Below are 17,981 nucleotides of genomic sequence, written 5' to 3' on the forward strand. Positions count from 1 at the left end.
ATAAATGTCCTCAAATATAGACATCTTTTTTATCATCTTGTTCTCTTTTTTTTTCTCTTTTTTTTTTTCTTTTTTTTTTCTTTTTTTTTTTTTTATTTATTCCATTTTCACCCCAAACAAGGCACAGTGCCACTTTGATGTAGGGGACTACTATCGGGGGAATAAGTTGCAGGGATACTATTTAGGGAGTTGAGCAGCAAGATGTTTGTTCACATTACACTTTAACTTCTGCATGTCAGTACGATTGGGAAAGCAAGGGAGTTCCAAAGTCTAGCAGTTCTGGGAAAGAAACTATTAGAGTAGAAGGCTTTCTTACATCTAGGGATCTCTACTGCGTAGGGGTGAGATTTTTCTGCTTGTCGGGTTTGTCGGGGGTATTTACGTCAAGTGGGTACAAGAGCTTGTAGTTCGTCGGAGCATTCATCATTAAAATACTTGTAGAACAGACAGAGGGATGCAACATTTTGTCAGTAAGACAGAGGTTGAAGCTTAGATAACAGTTCAGGATCTATCAGGTTGGCAACTCTCTTTTGAACCCTGTCCAGGAGTGAGAGACTAGTAGCAGATGCACCAGCCCAAATGTGACACCAGTACTCTATACCTGGCCTTGTAAAGATACAAGATACTTTCAGGCGTAAATAGCTTTTGAGATATAAAAAAAAATCATCTTATAGTCCATTTAAGTGTAGATAAGAGTTGATTTGGAGTGTCGGTGTGTTTTTTCTTTAAAATAAATTATTTTAAAGACCTGGACTTTCGACATAAAATGTCTTTCTTAAACATAGACATTTTTTTTTTTAATCATCTTTCCCATTTTTTGAAAATTATCTCTTGTAGATAGTAGTCCGTTGAGATGCAGATAACAGGTGGTTGGACAGTGACGGGCCTATTAGATTGAAGACTTTTATTTGGACCTTGTCTAAGAGGGAGATACTAGTGGTAGATGCACAAGCCCAGATGTAGCAACAATACCCCATGCATTGGCGAATAGTGGCTTTGTAGAGGTACAGTATACTCTCAGGTGTGGGTAATTTTCTAGCATGGTAGAGGGAAGCCACCTTCTTTGCAGCAGCACTTCAATTTGAAAATCAGATATATTATCTGTATTCCTTCAAATTAATCATATGTGATGAATCAATTACAATGTGTAATGTGTTTTGTCACTAACCTAAAGAGACTAGAATTCCCATTAAATAAATAAGCCAAGCCTACTGTGATGTCTTTGTTAATTAATGTGAGATGACAAATGAGTTACTGCCCTTGAATAGAGACGGGAAGCAGAAACAAATTTAAGAGATTTTCTGATAACTTGTGACATGTGTGTATCAGTAAATGTCTGGAGAGGCATTAGGATTTATTAGCATTTTTAACTCTTAATGCGGCATAATTTACACCGGTTCTCATTAGATCATTGAAGTTAAGCAACGTTGAGCCTGGTCAGTACTAAAATGGGTTACCATTTGGGAATTCCAGGTGCTGTATGTGCTCTCCGCTTACCTCAGCATTGTTTCCAGTCATCTGATATATCTTCTTGCCACTGGACTGAAACAGTGCCGATTCAGGAGATGTGTGGTTGGGGATTGCACAACCCTTGCCGCACAACCACACGTGCAACTAACTTTACAATGGGTATCCATTGACTCTTGAGACTGAACGGAGGCATATAACTTTCTAAAATTTTCACAGGTTGACTTTGTAGAAATAATAAAATTGATTTTTTTTTTTCATTCGTGCTATGAGCAGTTCACCTTGAAAGAAAGAAAAAAAAAATTGTGTATAAAACCCATCACTTGATGTATTGATTTTTTTTATTCATGTAAAAGTAATTCTTATCTTAGCCATTTCGTAGTGGCTATTTTTTTTTTTCCTGTCTGCAAATATAGAAATCAAAAAGCCGTTGCCAATAAAATATATTGTATTTCTGTATAACAAAGATTACACTTGCCATCCTTCTCCAACTGCTACCTAATGTTGCTTATGCATTCACTTATTTAATAGACGAAGAATTCATTATCCAAGTATTTCAATAATGAGGATAATAAATACAGGCACAGACTATGAAATTGCCTCAGATTGACTGTTACATCATGGCATTCCTATAATAGGTCAGATGATTGCGCAACTGAAGTCTTTTGTTGGAGACTGAGTTTTTGAAGATAATTTATATAACAGACTGATTTTAATCATTCATTCATATATATATATATATATATATATATATATATATATATATATATATAATTCCAGGTTAGTATTTTAGAGAGGTAAACGTTGAAACTCTTTTACACTTGTAGTTATGTATCATATCTCTTTCTAGTAAAAAAAAGATCAATAGGTAAATGTCTGCAATCATTTAATTTTTCCATTGAAGCATTTGGTTCTCTTTAAGAAAAGGCTTCTGGAGCCCCGGGGCTCCGTAGAGCCCAATTTGGGAAACCCTGTTCTCTCTCCTCTCCTTTCTTTTACACTATTCTTTCCCTTCTTCCATTGTCTCTCTTATAGATTATACTGTGTTCATTCCATCCCTTTATTTTACTTGCCTCCCCATGAGGGATGGATGTGACACCAGGTCACCAGGTGGTGAGATTATTATTGAATGCTGTAAGGGCGCTCCTCGTGACCTTGTGTTCAGTAATGGTTATTGTTAGAAACACGCTTCTCATTAATTAAACTCTGTCCTCTCTGATTCAGAGCTTTGGAAGGAGTAGGATTCTGACTTGCTACATGTCGGAGTCGCATTAAAAAAAAAAATTATTTTGCTATATCGATGATCATCTTCACTAAATTCTCGGAGCAATACTGAGTAGATACGACTAGTTTTAATTTAAAAAAAACAAAAAAAAAAACAAGTGGGTTGTTCCTGGTATTTAGGTAATTATATGGTTGTAATTATTGTTGGTAACGAGTCTGGAAGTTGCGAGAAAAATAGAGCTGCTGGAAAGACAAAGAAAATTAGATCAAACGGGCATGGAAATGAACCACCGGAAGTTCTTCGAACATTTTCACTCAAAGTGACAAATAAATAAAATGCTAGCTCTTCAAAGAATCAACGGACACTTTGAATATTGGAAGACTTTAGAATAAGGAATCAGTGAGATAATTTGGGCTCCTGGCTGTTGAGGTCGAACATTTTTGGAATCCTAGGATTCGGAGCTTTACCATATACCTTCAAACTCCACAACCCTGCAACCATTATCTCTCTAGAACATAGTACCTGCCCTCTCACTTTTTCTCTACTTTAAACTACTTAAAAAAAATAAAATAAAATAAAATAAAAAAATAAATAAAATGACCCACTTTTTAATGCCGCCGATATAAACCTACAAACGAACATAACCTACAGTCAATAGATACCCCCCCTCCCATCTCATCCCGCCTTTACATAAGCAAGATATGTATTGCATATTTTCATTCTCTTTGTGTCTTCTTTCTTATCTGTTGTTCTCATTATTTTATTTCAACTCCCTGGCCTGTTTTTAAATGCTAGTATTTTTTTTTTTTTTTAAACTATTTTTATGGTAACATAAGGTCGGTTAGATTAGACAAATGATATAACACAGTTAGCTTGATGCTTGAATATTGACGTACCATCCGCTCTCTCTCTTTCCACAATGATCATCGACACCTGCATTATAGTTTACATGCCACCGCTATATTATTACTGCTTGTTTTTTTTGTTTTGTTTTTGTTTTTTTGCATTAACGTTGTTGCCATTATTTTCAGTTGAGAATGCTAAAATTATACAAAATAGAAAATCTTGCTCAAGACATATTTTAATGCCGAAGCTGGAATTTGAATTGATTTCAACAAAGACCTCAATTTCTCCTTAGTCGTAGTTTTGGTGGCAGCTTGCAATATTTGTTACAGCTTTCAAATTTTTTTACTGTTCAGCCAGATTAGGCTGTCTGAATGAACATACTGGCCTCCTGGCCTAAAATACACCAAACATTGATGTTATTTTTTACCTATCCCTTTTCAAAACTCAATCATGTTCTGCAAAGTAAAATCCTGCACAATAATTTTCTTTTACCAAACACCATGAAATAATGTTTAAAGATATAAAGAACTTGAAGCATCACAACTTTGACCAAAATGACTAAAAGAAAAAGAAAAGAGTTGATATGTCATAAAGCTAAACAACTGATGTAATTCTGATTGAAAAACTCATATTCACAAATTGCACATAATTTTATGGATAGTGATGGTGAGGTGGGGGGGGGAGAAGATTCTTTTTTCTTGTTCTTGCATGAACTGGATTCATTATTTAAAGCAGAAAATTATACTCTTATTCCTCTTTCTGTAACCCTTATTGACTTGATAATATAATAAAGTTCCTATGTAATTTCACGCTTTATCTTATATATTAGTGTAATCGGAATCAGAACATTTTGGGGAATTGGTATCAGAATCAGAAAAATTTGTGGTTATTTTCCAGTGACAAAACGATTCCTTTATCTTCCTTTTATTTGATTTTGGTTTAAGAAAAATCTTCCACCGATGATAGCATTAATAAAATAGTAAATATTTATTGATTTTAAACTTCTAATAAAACTAAAATCTATAGATCACCCTCTCACAAGTGTGTTTTTATGTTACACATTTAAGATGTGTGTGTGTGTGTGTGTGTTTTGTTTTTTTAATAGTAATCTGGGCAAACATAACCATTTTATAGTTAACTTTTTTTTTTTTTTTATACATTTTCACCCCAAACAAGGCAAATTGCCACTTTGGTGTAGGGGGCTACTATCAGGGGCAAGAACTACTGGGGTACTATGTAGGGATTTGGGCAGCAAGGTGTCGGTTCACGTTACACTTGAACTTCTGCACGTCAGTACTGTTGGGGAAGCAGGGACCTGGAATGGAATTCCAGAGTCTAGCGGTTCTGGGGAAGAAACTATTGGAGTAAAAAGATCTTATTATGAGATTTATAAAGAATCGGAATCGGGGGGGGGGGAATATTGGAATCGTCCCATTACTCATATATTTATAATATAAATCTCACCCGACTATTTAAATGTTTGTATGTATGTTTGCATGTCTCCCTAAAACTTTTGACCGAGTCGACAGATTTTCATGAGATGAGTATCCTTTTGAATCTCGACCCTTCAGACGATAAATATTGAAAACTTGGCTAAAAACATTAATTCCTTCACCCTCAACTAGGCACTTTTCTACAGGGAGGGGTTGCTTTTCCCGCCTATATTTTTGAAAGTAATCCCCTCTTTTCGATTGACTAGCCTTAATTGAAACCTATGTCACTTCTGGTTTAGCGATTGGTGCAACAGCAAAGACGTCTCGTTTTTTTTTTATGTTCTTTTCCTTTGCAGTACGGATTCGAGCCTGCCTGCCTACTACCACATTTTTTTTTTTTTTGCTCAACACACACCTCTAAACACTCGGGCAATGCCGGGCACGCAGGCTAAAATATATATATATATATATATATATATATATATATATATATATATATAAATTCTTATTCTTAAGCAAACGTGAAATAGTTTATGTATGAAGCTCTGGCCATCTCCAGAATGTTCATTATATGTAATGTTAAATAGTTGCACCAAAGGGCATCTAAATATGCTGACCTATTTATCATGAAATCGTGGTTGAGTTGGTTGCAGAAACATTTATCTTTCCTCATTTCTTTTGCATAAGGAAAAAAAAATAATACTAAAATATTAGTTGAGGTGTGCCTAAGATGTATCCACCTGATAACACACACACATCTAATATATATATATATATATATATGTGTGTGTGCGTTAATTCTAAATATAAAACTAGAAGTGATCCACCCCTCCTTCATATGCAGCTTAGACTATTCCATCTTTAATAAAGTATGTAAGTGCATGTGTACGCTGTTAAGTGGTGTGTGTGATTGGCCAAATAGATATCTTCATGAATTATGAAGTCATCTATCCCAGGTTCAAATCTAGTCAGATCTATTGTGACCATGTACACACTGATACTGTTGGAAAAGGTATTAACCCATAATTTCCTCATCGTTGTTGGCAAGATAACAACTCATGTTCGTTTGCTTGTAAATTGAAATGTTTTTTTTTTTTTATTCATGCAAGTTGATGTGCAGAGCTATGTGTGAAGAAATGATTTTAAGCCTCTTTCATTTTGCGGATCAAAGAGTAAGCTTTGCAACCACAAGTGTCTAACAAGGGGGAGCCAAAAACTGGAGCTCAGTCGAGCATCTTAGATTGAAATAATGTTACAGTAAAAAAAAACCCATCTCTTCTGTGTGAAATAGACTTTAAAGAACCAAAGATCATCTCCAAGTTATAGATTTTAACAGATTTCGTACTTTGTCAATGGCAAGAAAGAATGCTTGGGGTGGCACCTCCACAGATGTGGCAACTATACACCATCTTAGGATGTATCTGGATCTTTAAGAACAAAGAAAATTTTCTATTTTGGCAATGTTTTCTTTATATCTTGTGTAGATACAGTTTCCATATCTACCTCTAAAATTGTTTGATTATATATATATATATATATATATATATATATATATATATATATATAGTAAAAATGGTAATTAGTAAAAACCTGAAGAGTACTCAATACTATTTCAGAGCAAATATATATATATATATATATATATATATATATTTTTATTTTTTTTTTAATTACCATTTTATCTGCTTGATTACACGTGTTCCAATTAATCCTCATCTCAAAAATTCAGAAACATATATATTTTTATTACCGTTTTATCTGATTCGTTACACATGTTTCGATTACCAAATCTTTATCAGATAATTATTATTTCTGTAAAGTCTGATGAAACTGTCGGATCATTGATATGATTCAGTAAGATGAGGATTAATGTATTATTCAGGTTCTTCCGATTACTGTTCTCATCTTCAGTGTTATTTTCACAATGTTTCAGCCAATGTAACCTCCGACCTTCTTCCATTGTATCTTAGTAATATCTCTTATCTTATGGTTCCACAAAAAATCACTTTTACTTAGATTATTGGCAACCTTCTTACGGTACCCGATGTTTTTCTAGAAAAAATTCTGGTTAGAAAAATATCAGGGAAACCAATGCCAAGAATAGAATCTTCAGATTTATACAACATGATTATGATTGTGAAGATACACTTGAAGAAGGTTTAAAAGTTACATCAGCCGAAACATTGCAAGAATAACTGATGAAAACGATCCAGATAATATGTATTATCAATTCTTGAGTCATAAGTCATGTTTAGTTTCAGAAGAGTTTCCGATTCTATACAAGTCCTGGAGATGACGAATTCTCAGTGGACAGCTGTTCTGTACAGGTCTTCGACTTTATAATTTTGCAGCCAAAGAGCAAAGGATCCTTCTCATGTTGGCATGAAAAAAAATGTGCTGGAATGCTAAAAAGGTTTAATTTTTATGGAGCAATTCTGGTTTCTGATTGGTTGAATAGCAGAACATGAATTAATTTGATTTGTCAGTTCCTAATATTAGCATTTATAAATAGAATCTCCCAACTCTGGGAAGGGGGCGTATCCCCTCCACACACACACATTATGAGTAAAAAATATTGCAACATCAATCTTCATTGACTGTGGTCTAGTGGTTAACAACACGGACTGACAACCTGGATGTTCCAAGTTTGAATGCAGTTCGTTCCACGAAAATCACTTTTACTTAGGATGTTGGCAACCTTCTCATGGTTCCTCCTGTAAGTACCCGATGTCTTTCTAGAAAGAATTCTGGTTAGAAAAATATCTGAGAAACCAATGCCAACAATAGAATCTTCAGATGATGATGATTGCCAAGGTACATGGTTACATCAGCCAAAAAACTAAGATCAAAATAATCTAGATAATATGCATTATCAATCCTCATCTAAAAATTGCAAAACATATCCAATCGGTATGAACTAGTGTTGGGATGATTAATTGGAATCGGAAAAATCAGAGCTTTTTGAGGTATCTGAATCGGTATCGGAATCTGGGAAAATTTGAGCCTATTTTCCGATGCCAAAACCGATTCTTTTAATTATCTATTTTATTTTATTTTGTTTTCATAAAACGTCTTCCATTGCTTGGAGTAATAATAAAATAATAAATATTTATTGATTTAAACTTCTAGTAAAACTAAAATTTCTAAATCACACCCTCACAAGTGTTTTTACATTTGAGACAATACATGCACATTTAAGATGTGCTTTTACAGTAATCGGGACAAAATAACAACTTTATATTAAAATATTTAGAGATTTATAAATAATTGGAATCGGTAATTTCATACGGAATCGGTAATTGTATCAGTATCGGGAAAAATATTGGAATCGTCCCATCACTAGTTGAAACATCTTCATTTATACAAAATCTTTCTTTCCAAGAATTGCTGAAAATCTTTCAAAGGCTGACCAGCAAAAACTAGGTAATAAATGTGTTTGTTAACTGTCAACACACGCACACACTTACAGAGACGTTCACACACACGACCACACAAAGAGATACTACTAACGATACGGCAAGATTAAAGGGTGAAAGAAAAGTTAATTATACAATAAAAAAAAAATGTTAACACACACCTTGACTGCAACATAAGTTAGGGTTCAATCTGTGAAAAACCACCATAGACGTTTAGTGACACGTACACACATTCAGATGAACCTTTCGTTACATATATACGACAGTATAGCCATTTAGTGAATATGCAACAATATGCCTTATACCCCACAATATATTATTCTTAGAGGATGACCATCTGTCTCGCCACAATGACAACTTTTTTCTGAATATTAACTTGCAAATAACTTCCACATGAGCCTACTGCTTCTCTGATTAAGGCCACTTACATAGTCACATGTCAATACATCAGGAAAGGGTTATAATGGCTGCTCAATATCAGGGATTGATGACCAATGCATTCAGGAAGATGGCAGGTCTCAGCAATGACAACAGATACAGATTCTGCCACAAAGAAATAGAAAGTGCGAGTCATTTGGTATCAAGTTGCAAGTTCTTTTGGGGGATGGCTACTACACAGCAAGACACGGAGTATGTAAGTACCTCCATTGGACCATCTGTAAAAAAAATAAACATCCAGTGTAGCAGCAAGTCCTGGGAGCATCAACCTGAAAGAACAGTTGGAAATGACTTGTATACCATACATTATGACCACATAATTCCGACAGCCACCTAACTTGAAAATGCTGCTGTCAAACCTGACATAGCTATATGGAATAAGTCAGAGAAAGTGGCAATCTTGGTTGAAGTGAATGTCCCTAATGATGGAGGTCTGAACAGAGCTGAAAGGGAGAAACAGACCAAATATCAAGGTCTCATTTATGATATGAAAAGAAACTGGAATCTTAGGGAGATATCAATCATACCAGTTATTATAGGTGCCACAGGGCTTATGAAGAAGAACCTAAAGTCCTACTTAACTAATATTCCTGTTGAACCAAGTGCAAAAGAAATCCAGACAATTGCACTTAAGGGAACAACGAGGATACTAAAAAGAGCTCTTGGTTGGTTTCAATAAAAAGCAAGGGAATGTTGGCTGCTGGTTTGGTTGCTCGATACACAGCATTATAATCTTCAAAGAAAAAAAATGAAAAAAAAAATACAAAAAAAGCAAAACAACAAAAAAACAAAACAGTTGTCTATTAATGAAACTATTAAATGCTTGAAACCACAATGTTAGCTACCATAGTCTGTTCTGTTAGAGCAAGTCAGTAAAAGTTCACATCCTGCTGTTGACGTTTCTTGTTTGTGGAAGTAACACTTTCAAATAACAAATGTGGGGGTGGGGGGTATCAGGTGCTATACCTGGCCCAAGGGTGACCTGGTACTATACAAAGCAAGGGCAAATCTGTGAAAGAAATTAACAAACATGATGGAAATTAGTGTTTTATAAAAAGCAATAAAAATACAGGGTCAGGTAGGATTGACAAATGTCAAAAAGTCATCTAGTGTGTTTTGATTTTTAATGAGTTTTTTTAAATATATTTTTTATTTGAATCCTTTGAGCAATTTGTGTATTTATTTTATTTTTTTGTGGACTGTTATCCTCATCTTCATAGTTGTTGTTTTCTCACCACATGTTGGCCAGCTCTGGCCACCTTCAGGTGATTAACCGCGACGGGATAGGAATGCTGAGTCTTGTAATTGTATACTCATGGCGCAGTGGATAGAGGCATGGAGTCTCTCTACGGTCCCAGGTGAGCATTGTCTGGAGATAGCGGTTTCAATCCTACCTAAAGCATGTCAGAGGATTATTTGATTAAAATATGGTGAAACAAAAATAAACTATGGAAGGCTGTAATTACCGGGTATACAGTTAAGACTCAGCATTCCTATCCCATTATGGTTAATCACCTGAAGGTCAGAGGATGAGTTGGCTGAAATATGAAGCAACAACTATGAAGATGAGGATAACAATCCGCAAATAAATAAAATAAATGAGCCTTTTTTTTTTTTTTTTTTTTTATACAAAGCTGTGAAATAAATGAAATTTACTTGCCTCTCCATCAAGACTGGGTGTGATACAAGGTTGAGCATAATTTGGGGTCTTCTGTTCTTCTACTAAATATGAGTTAATTAGTGTTTGTCTTAAGTTTTTTCCCCCTACATATATTTCAACTAGAAGAATATCTCAAACAGAACGGTTTTGCACCACTTTTATAACCCTTTACAAGGATTAAAATCAACATATAATGCAATTAAACGTTATGTCTAGAACCCGTATACCAATTCTGATCGAAATATATTACATGGTTTTGATTCTAGAAAATGTCTAAAATTTAAAGCATATGTTTAAGCAGTCTTAAGAAGAGATTAAAGTTCAGGGAGTTTTGTTTGGTGACTATGGATAATATTGAATGCAAATATGAAACATATCAATTTTTGAATGGGAGCGTGTGTCCATATTATGAACCCCCCACAAAAAAACCCTTGACATTGCATTAACCCTTCCTTACCCTGTCTATTTATTGCTTTTGTAGTAGATGTACCACAAAAAGATTAAATTTTAGATATTTTCTAGAACAAACACATGCAATGGATTTTAATCAAAATTTGGAATAAGGGTTCTATACATACGGTTTAGTATCATATATTCATCTTGTTCTTTGTAAAGGAGCTTGAAAGTAGTGCGAAATTCCGTCCAAATTCCCGAGCTTGACAGAAACAGAGTCCAACAAGATACACCTGAAGAAGGTGGGAGGTTTCATCGACCAAAATGTTGTGAAAATGACACTCAAGATGAGAAAAGTAGTCTGAAGATTTCAAATAACACAAATAACCAATCCTTATCTCGAAAATTCAGAAACATAATAGTGCAAAACTGTTTTGTCCGAGGAGGGGGGGTAATTTTACCCATCTTGGGACAGGTATTCATCTAGTTATTTATAAAAAAAAAAATAAAATAAAAATCACGATTAATCAGGTAAAATAGTAACTTGGACCCAGAGCCTTAATCGCTGGTAGCCATGATGTCTCCAATCGTCTTATACTAAATTTAGACCTCATTTTTTTATTGAATTTTTTTGTGTCAATGAAAAGGACTCCCTGACAACACTGTATAGAAACAGCCAGTATTATTTAATACTAGCTTTTTGAAACTCCACTGTTATACTTTGATATGTCCACTCTAGATTTGACAACATTAATTTTATGAGGCCATGTTGTCAAGATGTCAAGCAATCGACTTTTAACACAGCTGCTTTGTGTCATGACAGGCAATCAATCAGGAAGCGAAAGAAACTTAAGATTGTCTTCACTTTGAAGTACATGATCAACATTAATGCTTGACGGTCACTTGTTCTGGATTGCCCAATCTGGGGTAGCAAGATAATTATGAACATGCTCTGCAGAAAGCTACAAGGGTAATTCGAAAGGTAAAGCCTCCTATTATTTTATTCTTATATATATATATTTTTAAATCAGAGAGTTAAAGAACTCTGAAGATGGGAAATGTACCATTAAAATCAGCGAATTTCGTGCTCCAGAATTTATTTCTCTACATATTCACCATTCTCAGTACACTTTTGCAAAGAATCCAATGACATATCTCTGCTTCTGATGCATGTCTGTGACAGGGGTTACGATATTAGTCTCATACTGTTAATATCTGGAATAGAAAGATGAAACTTTCAGCTCATGAATTCGCTAAGTTCAGTCAATGTAACAATGCAATTTGCAATCCCCTCTGATCCATTCAGATGGAATAAAAAAAAATAGGAGGCATTAATTTTGGAACACTGCTTATCATATAGAGTAAGATATCAGGGCAGACACTATGCTCATACCATGTGTTTTTAACTCATAAGTATCAGGTATATTTTGTAAAACTCGGGAATCTGCATGGAATTTCCAACAGAACCTTTTATTTAATCCATAGGCGTAACATGTAGCCATAACCGGGTAGAAGTCTTAAGTAATTTTCAATTGTATTCTTGGTATCATCTGGAATGAGGAGTGAACTTTCAACCTCCAGAAGTGTCATTAGAACTGAATTTTATTTAGTACTTTATGCGTTATACCATGATGAGAACAATAGTCCGAATAATACAAATAATCAATCCTCATCTCAAAAATTCAGAAACAAGATTTATTATCCAAATCAGTATTGTCATTCAAAGGTCATTGAGTTAAAATGAAAATAAAACAAATAAAAAAAAATTAAAAAAATAACTGCTAGACGAATCCATTTCAAGTACTAAGTAGAAATCAAGAAAAAAAAAAGCAAGAAGAAAGCAAATATCAAGTTAAACAACACCCTCCTTTAACCTATTTCCAATTATTTAAGACGTTTTTTTTTCTTTTTGTGTTCTTTACCGATTTACTTTTATTTTTTTTATATTTCTAGTTTGAAACATTTTTCCCCTTATTGATTAAATCGTCTTATACTAAATTTGAACCTAATTTTTTAATGAGTTTTTCTTTTTTTTTTTTTTTTTTTTTTAAGTAATAGAATCCTTGATGACACTGTATCAATACAAGTGGTATTATTTAATGTCTGCTTTTTGAAACTCTGTAGCTATATTTTGATATATCCACTCTGAATTTGACATAGGACCTCTATCCAGTTGTGGCTGACGGAACGAGAGCATATGACCCCCGTGAAGCAAATAAAGGGTTCCATTCGAAATTTCATCCAGATTCCCAAGTTCGACAGAAACATTCCCAAGGTTGGCAAGATGCACCTGAAGAAGGTTTGAAGTTAAACCGACCGAACCGTTGTGAAAATGACACTCAAGATGAGAACAGTAGTCCGAAGATTCTAAATAATACAAACAACCAATCCTCATCTCAAAAATTCAGAAATGTTATTTCTTAAAATTCAGTTATATTATCAGAATATGTATATTGATATTAGTATGAACACTAGCGAAGAATAATTATATTTTTATCATTATTAACAAAGTGTATCAATATTATTTGTCTTTGCCTATGTTCGTATCATGGTATCCCAACATTGCAGACTTTCCACAGGTATAGTTAGTTTAATGAAGATTGCTTTATAAATGAGAGCTATGTGATTTGTTCTACAAATACTTGGTTAATTAACGCTAAGTGCCTCTCTGTTTAGCAAAGTGACAATTAAATTCAATTAGAGTAAACAAAGAATCTTTTGAAAAAGAAAAGAAAATCAAGGTTAAAGCATTTTTTTTTTCTTTTCTTTTTTTCATTATGTATTTCTTCATTTGTAGATTTCTAAGTAATCTACTAGCTGGAGTACCTGTCCTTTCCCGGTTTCATAAATTTTTCTCTTGATCTCAACTTTACTATTAAATTAAAAAATTTTTTTTTTTTTTTTTTTTTTTACTTGAAATCATTGTTTCTCAAACATTAGAGAATGAGACTTTTCGGGGAATCTTTCTCCTTTGCCAATCTGTTATGAAATGCAAAATCAAGTAGCAATATGCCTATTAGTTTCAAGTATGTAAATAAGTTAAGAAATATATATATATATATATATAAGAGAAAGAAAATTAAAAACTAATTTTCTTTCTCTTATAATAAGCTCTACTCTCTATTGCATATCGAGCTTTTTTATTCAGTTGGGATTAAATTATCTATATATAAATACTGGTATTTATATTAAATTATAGTTTACCATTGCGTATATCAGGTAAACACTACATTCTTTTGATTTCATTACTATATGTATATATACACACACACAGTATAATTACGTTGATATGCCGGTTTTCGTCAGATCACCAAAGCTAAAGAACGATGAGCCTGGGTGACTATTTGGAAATGTTAGATGTTGTATGTACCGCACTGGGATGTAGAAATTTCCAGGTTATTTCTGGGCGTGCATTTAATCCTCTGAGAGATGCATTCTCAGTCTTTAAGACATGCATTTAGGAGACTCTGATGTAAAACCTGAGGTCTACTGTATGTTTTGTCTTGTGGCAGTCATTGCACCCACTGAGGTTAGCAGTTGTACCAAAAAGTGTGCTTAGTTCTACACAAATGGTTCACCACTATGAACAAGTTATCTGTGTGGATTTCCGAAGAACTTAGTTGTTGTGGCGAACCTCATGGGCCGAAATTGATGGGAGTATCCATCATTTATATATATATATATATATATATATATATATAAAATTTGATTAAAACCTCCAACGTTTTTTCTAGATTACTAGATTAAAAAAAAAAGAATTATCTTGGTTCTTTTAATTTATATATTTTATTTGTACTTGGGAGTTACTACTTATCAAGGCCCGAAGGCAACTCAAGGATAAAAGTTAATGAATGTATAGAGGTAGTGTAGTAATCGTTAATAGAGTAAATTGGGTAGTGTTTGATTATTTATGGGGACGGCTCAACAAGAACTTGTTTACATTGGATTTGAAGGCTACCATGTTGTATTCAACTGGGAAGCAGGCCAGCGAAACAGTGCTCCACAGGCGGGCAGTTCTAGAAAAGAAGCTTTGTTCATGAAATCTACATTTAGGTTTAGGCACAGAGTGGGGAAAATTGTATATAGTGGTTGTAGCTAATCAAGTGTTTTTGTGAAAGTTTGGCAAGGGGGGAGCCATAAATTGGAGTTCAGTCAAGCATTTGCCATAAAAATAACGATAAAGCAGAGACACACTCGCAACATCTCTTCTGTGGGAAAGAGGTTGCAGGGAAGAGAAAAGGGCATCATCTACAAGGTTTTGAAGCTGGTTGTGAACTCTATCAAGGTAGATTAGGGCAAGTCGAGTAGCTCCTGCCCAGTTGTAGCAACAGTACTTCATTTTAGGATGTATCTGGCTCTTATACAGTTAGAGGATTGTATCGGCAGTTAAATAACTACTGGAGTGGTAGAGTGATTCAACCATTTTTCCAGCGACATACGAATAATAAAATTAAACCGTATTTGCTTTTAAGTGTGTAATTTCTATGGGTCTTTGCTAGTTAAATATAAATTATTAAGCCATAGACAAGTTTTGGAGAACCCCCTCCCACCCTGATCTATCCTCCTACTCCTTATTCTAGACCGATTCTATTGTAACAGATGGTTCACATAAAGTCTGTTGGTACTGTAAATTATCACCAGCAGAGCATGCATTGGTAAAACGGTTTCTCTTATTTTTCTTCTGTTTCTGTCATTTTTTTTTTTTTTTTTACTTCCTTCTTTTTCGTATGGTTGCTATCTCTTAAAGCCATAAGGCTTGATATCTGATTTCTTTTAGAACTGAGATTTCAGTGACTGAATGTGATATACAGTTACATGTTCCGGATTAAATACGAGTTAAATGTATCTATAATTCAGATATAACATTTTTAAACGTTTTACATTTTGAATATCAGTATCGATTTCGTTGTTTTATGGCATATCAACACTTCATGGGTCATCTAATTTTGTAACAAGTCCGGCGTTGTATAAAGCTGCTAGCTCAAATGCTCAACTCACATTTCAATTCTTGAAGTTTTAAACTTTTACTCCAACCTAAGAAATATTCTTCCATTTATCGTATTTTATCTTCATCTGATAAATAAAGTAAAGTTGATCTCTTTACCGTGTCTTTGTCATTGATAGATTTATTCTTATAAAATTCATATTGAAATCTGGTTTGTCAGGATTTTTTTTTTTTGTAGATCATTGGAGCATGTTGTTAAAAATAAAATGTAATTTAATTTAATCCCTTCCAGAAAATACTTGTCAAATTATATTCAAATGGCTGCCATCTTTAAAAGGTGGGGGATAACTCTGTATTTGTCCATACAAAGTTATTTACTTTTGATTGGAACAAAAATATGTCTGAAGCTCTAACTAAAATACATTTTCTTGACTTTTGGACTAAGATTAAAGTGAGTATATGTTTTTTAAAATAATATTGACAGCTTTGAGATATCATTTAAAATTTGAGATGTTACTAGAAATTAAAGAAAGCTAAAAACTATATTTTTTGTTGCTGTTTTGTACCCACCCTAGCCATATTCCAGTGAATTTTTGTTTATAAATGTAATTTTGCAAAGTAAATTTCCAACAAATTTAGGGATATCTTCAGTCCCTAGAGTAAATGTGGCATTGTGGCTGCTGAGATAATTCTAGCTAAAACATTTTTACCGCTTTAAACCAAGGATGACCCCACCCACCCCTTAATATGCATTATTTTCGGTTGGTCAATTATTTTTGCTTTAATCCTGTAAAATTGAGCTCCATTTACGTCCGTCTAAGCAGTGCTCTGATCGAGTTTCACTCCTTTTTGACCAATGAGAATACAGATAATTTGTGGAGTCACCTTTTTCTTGTTGAGCTGGATTTGCTCATGGTAGTGCAATAACCAAATGTTCTATTTCTCATAGGTTGTGAGTTCAATCCTCACTAGTAACCTATGATTTAGACATTTCCTTTATTTTTTTATCACAACAGGAAAAGACTGACCTTTTGATGGCAGGAATGAGAGAAGCAAGTGTGATTGGGCAGCCGGCAGTATCCTTGTCGGGTGATTGAGCAGCCGGCAGTATCCCCTTGTTGGGTGATTGAGCAGCCAGCAGTATCCTTGTCGGGTGATTGGGCAGCCGGCAGTATCCCCTTGTTGGGTGATTGAGCAGCCAGCAGTATTCTTGTCGGGTGATTGGCCAGCCGGCCGTATCCTTGTCGGGTGATTGGCCAGCCAGCCGTATCCTTGTCGGGTGATTGGCCAGCCGGCCGTATCCTTGTCGGGTGATTGGCCAGCCGGCCGTATCCTTGTCGGGTGATTGGCCAGCCGGTAGTATCGCTGTCAGGTGATTGGTAGTGTCGTAATGTGATTGGCTGGTCAACAGTGTCATATTCATATGATCGTCCAGCTAGCAACATCATTGTGTATTGCATATTTGTTCTGCAGTAAGTTTTTGGCCAGAAAAGAAAATTCGAGGATCTTTTCTTTGTATGCTATGAATATTGAATTTGAATACTTTAACAGTTTTTTTTTTTTTTTTTTTTTTTTTTTTTTAATTACCAAAGCGAGATTTGTTGCTTTAAAAAAAAATAAATAAGAAGTTTAATTTTTTTATGTAATTTCTTAATCGACCGAGAAAATAGGAAACGATATTTTTGGAACTTCATTTTTTGTTTCGATTATTCTACTTCCACAAATGCTTCATCTCGCCCTATTTTATCGCTTTTTGTTTGTCTCGTTGCAAAGGGTTGATTAGATAAAGCCTTTTTTGGGCGTGATTTATGGCAGACACCTGCAATGCGCTATCGCACGGTAAATGACAACATCTGCTTGTCTCAGTGGTGACCTTGTTTGCATAAGAAATTTGTTCCCATGCAGCATTGAATTGTGCTGTAAGCCCCACCCAAAATAAACCTTCACTTACATTCACATCAGCACTAATACTCTCGGGAAAGACATGAGCACATGTGCCTTCAGTTATAGATAAAACTAGAAGAATACCCCTTGCACCATTTTTATTTTCTCTTACAAAAAATAAATCCAAATATAATGATATTAAACCTTATGTGTATTTGGTTTTGTTTGTTCTATGGTATATCAACCTCTTATAAGTTATGTAATGCTGAAACAT

The 17,981-nt window shown here is 34.3% G+C and overlaps 1 protein-coding gene across 3 annotated transcripts in view; it reads left to right on the forward strand.

Moving 5' to 3' along the window:
- LOC145276933 (multiple PDZ domain protein-like) overlaps positions 1–17,981 on the forward strand; it is a 521,741-nt gene that overhangs the window by 186,463 nt on the left and 317,297 nt on the right. Inside the window, exon 1 of one of the 3 annotated variants that reach the window (XM_080128417.1) lies at positions 7,348–11,860. The exons of the other annotated variants lie outside the window; for them this stretch is intronic. The gene's annotated coding sequence lies outside the window, so the exon portion shown is untranslated. Of the gene's footprint in view, positions 1–7,347; positions 11,861–17,981 lie in introns of those variants that run through there. 3 annotated transcript variants of the gene reach the window in all.

The sequence above is a fragment of the Euprymna scolopes genome, chromosome 5, assembly GCF_053919585.1.
Source record: "Euprymna scolopes isolate OS-2025 chromosome 5, ASM5391958v1, whole genome shotgun sequence".
Lineage (NCBI taxonomy): Eukaryota > Metazoa > Mollusca > Cephalopoda > Sepiida > Sepiolidae > Euprymna > Euprymna scolopes.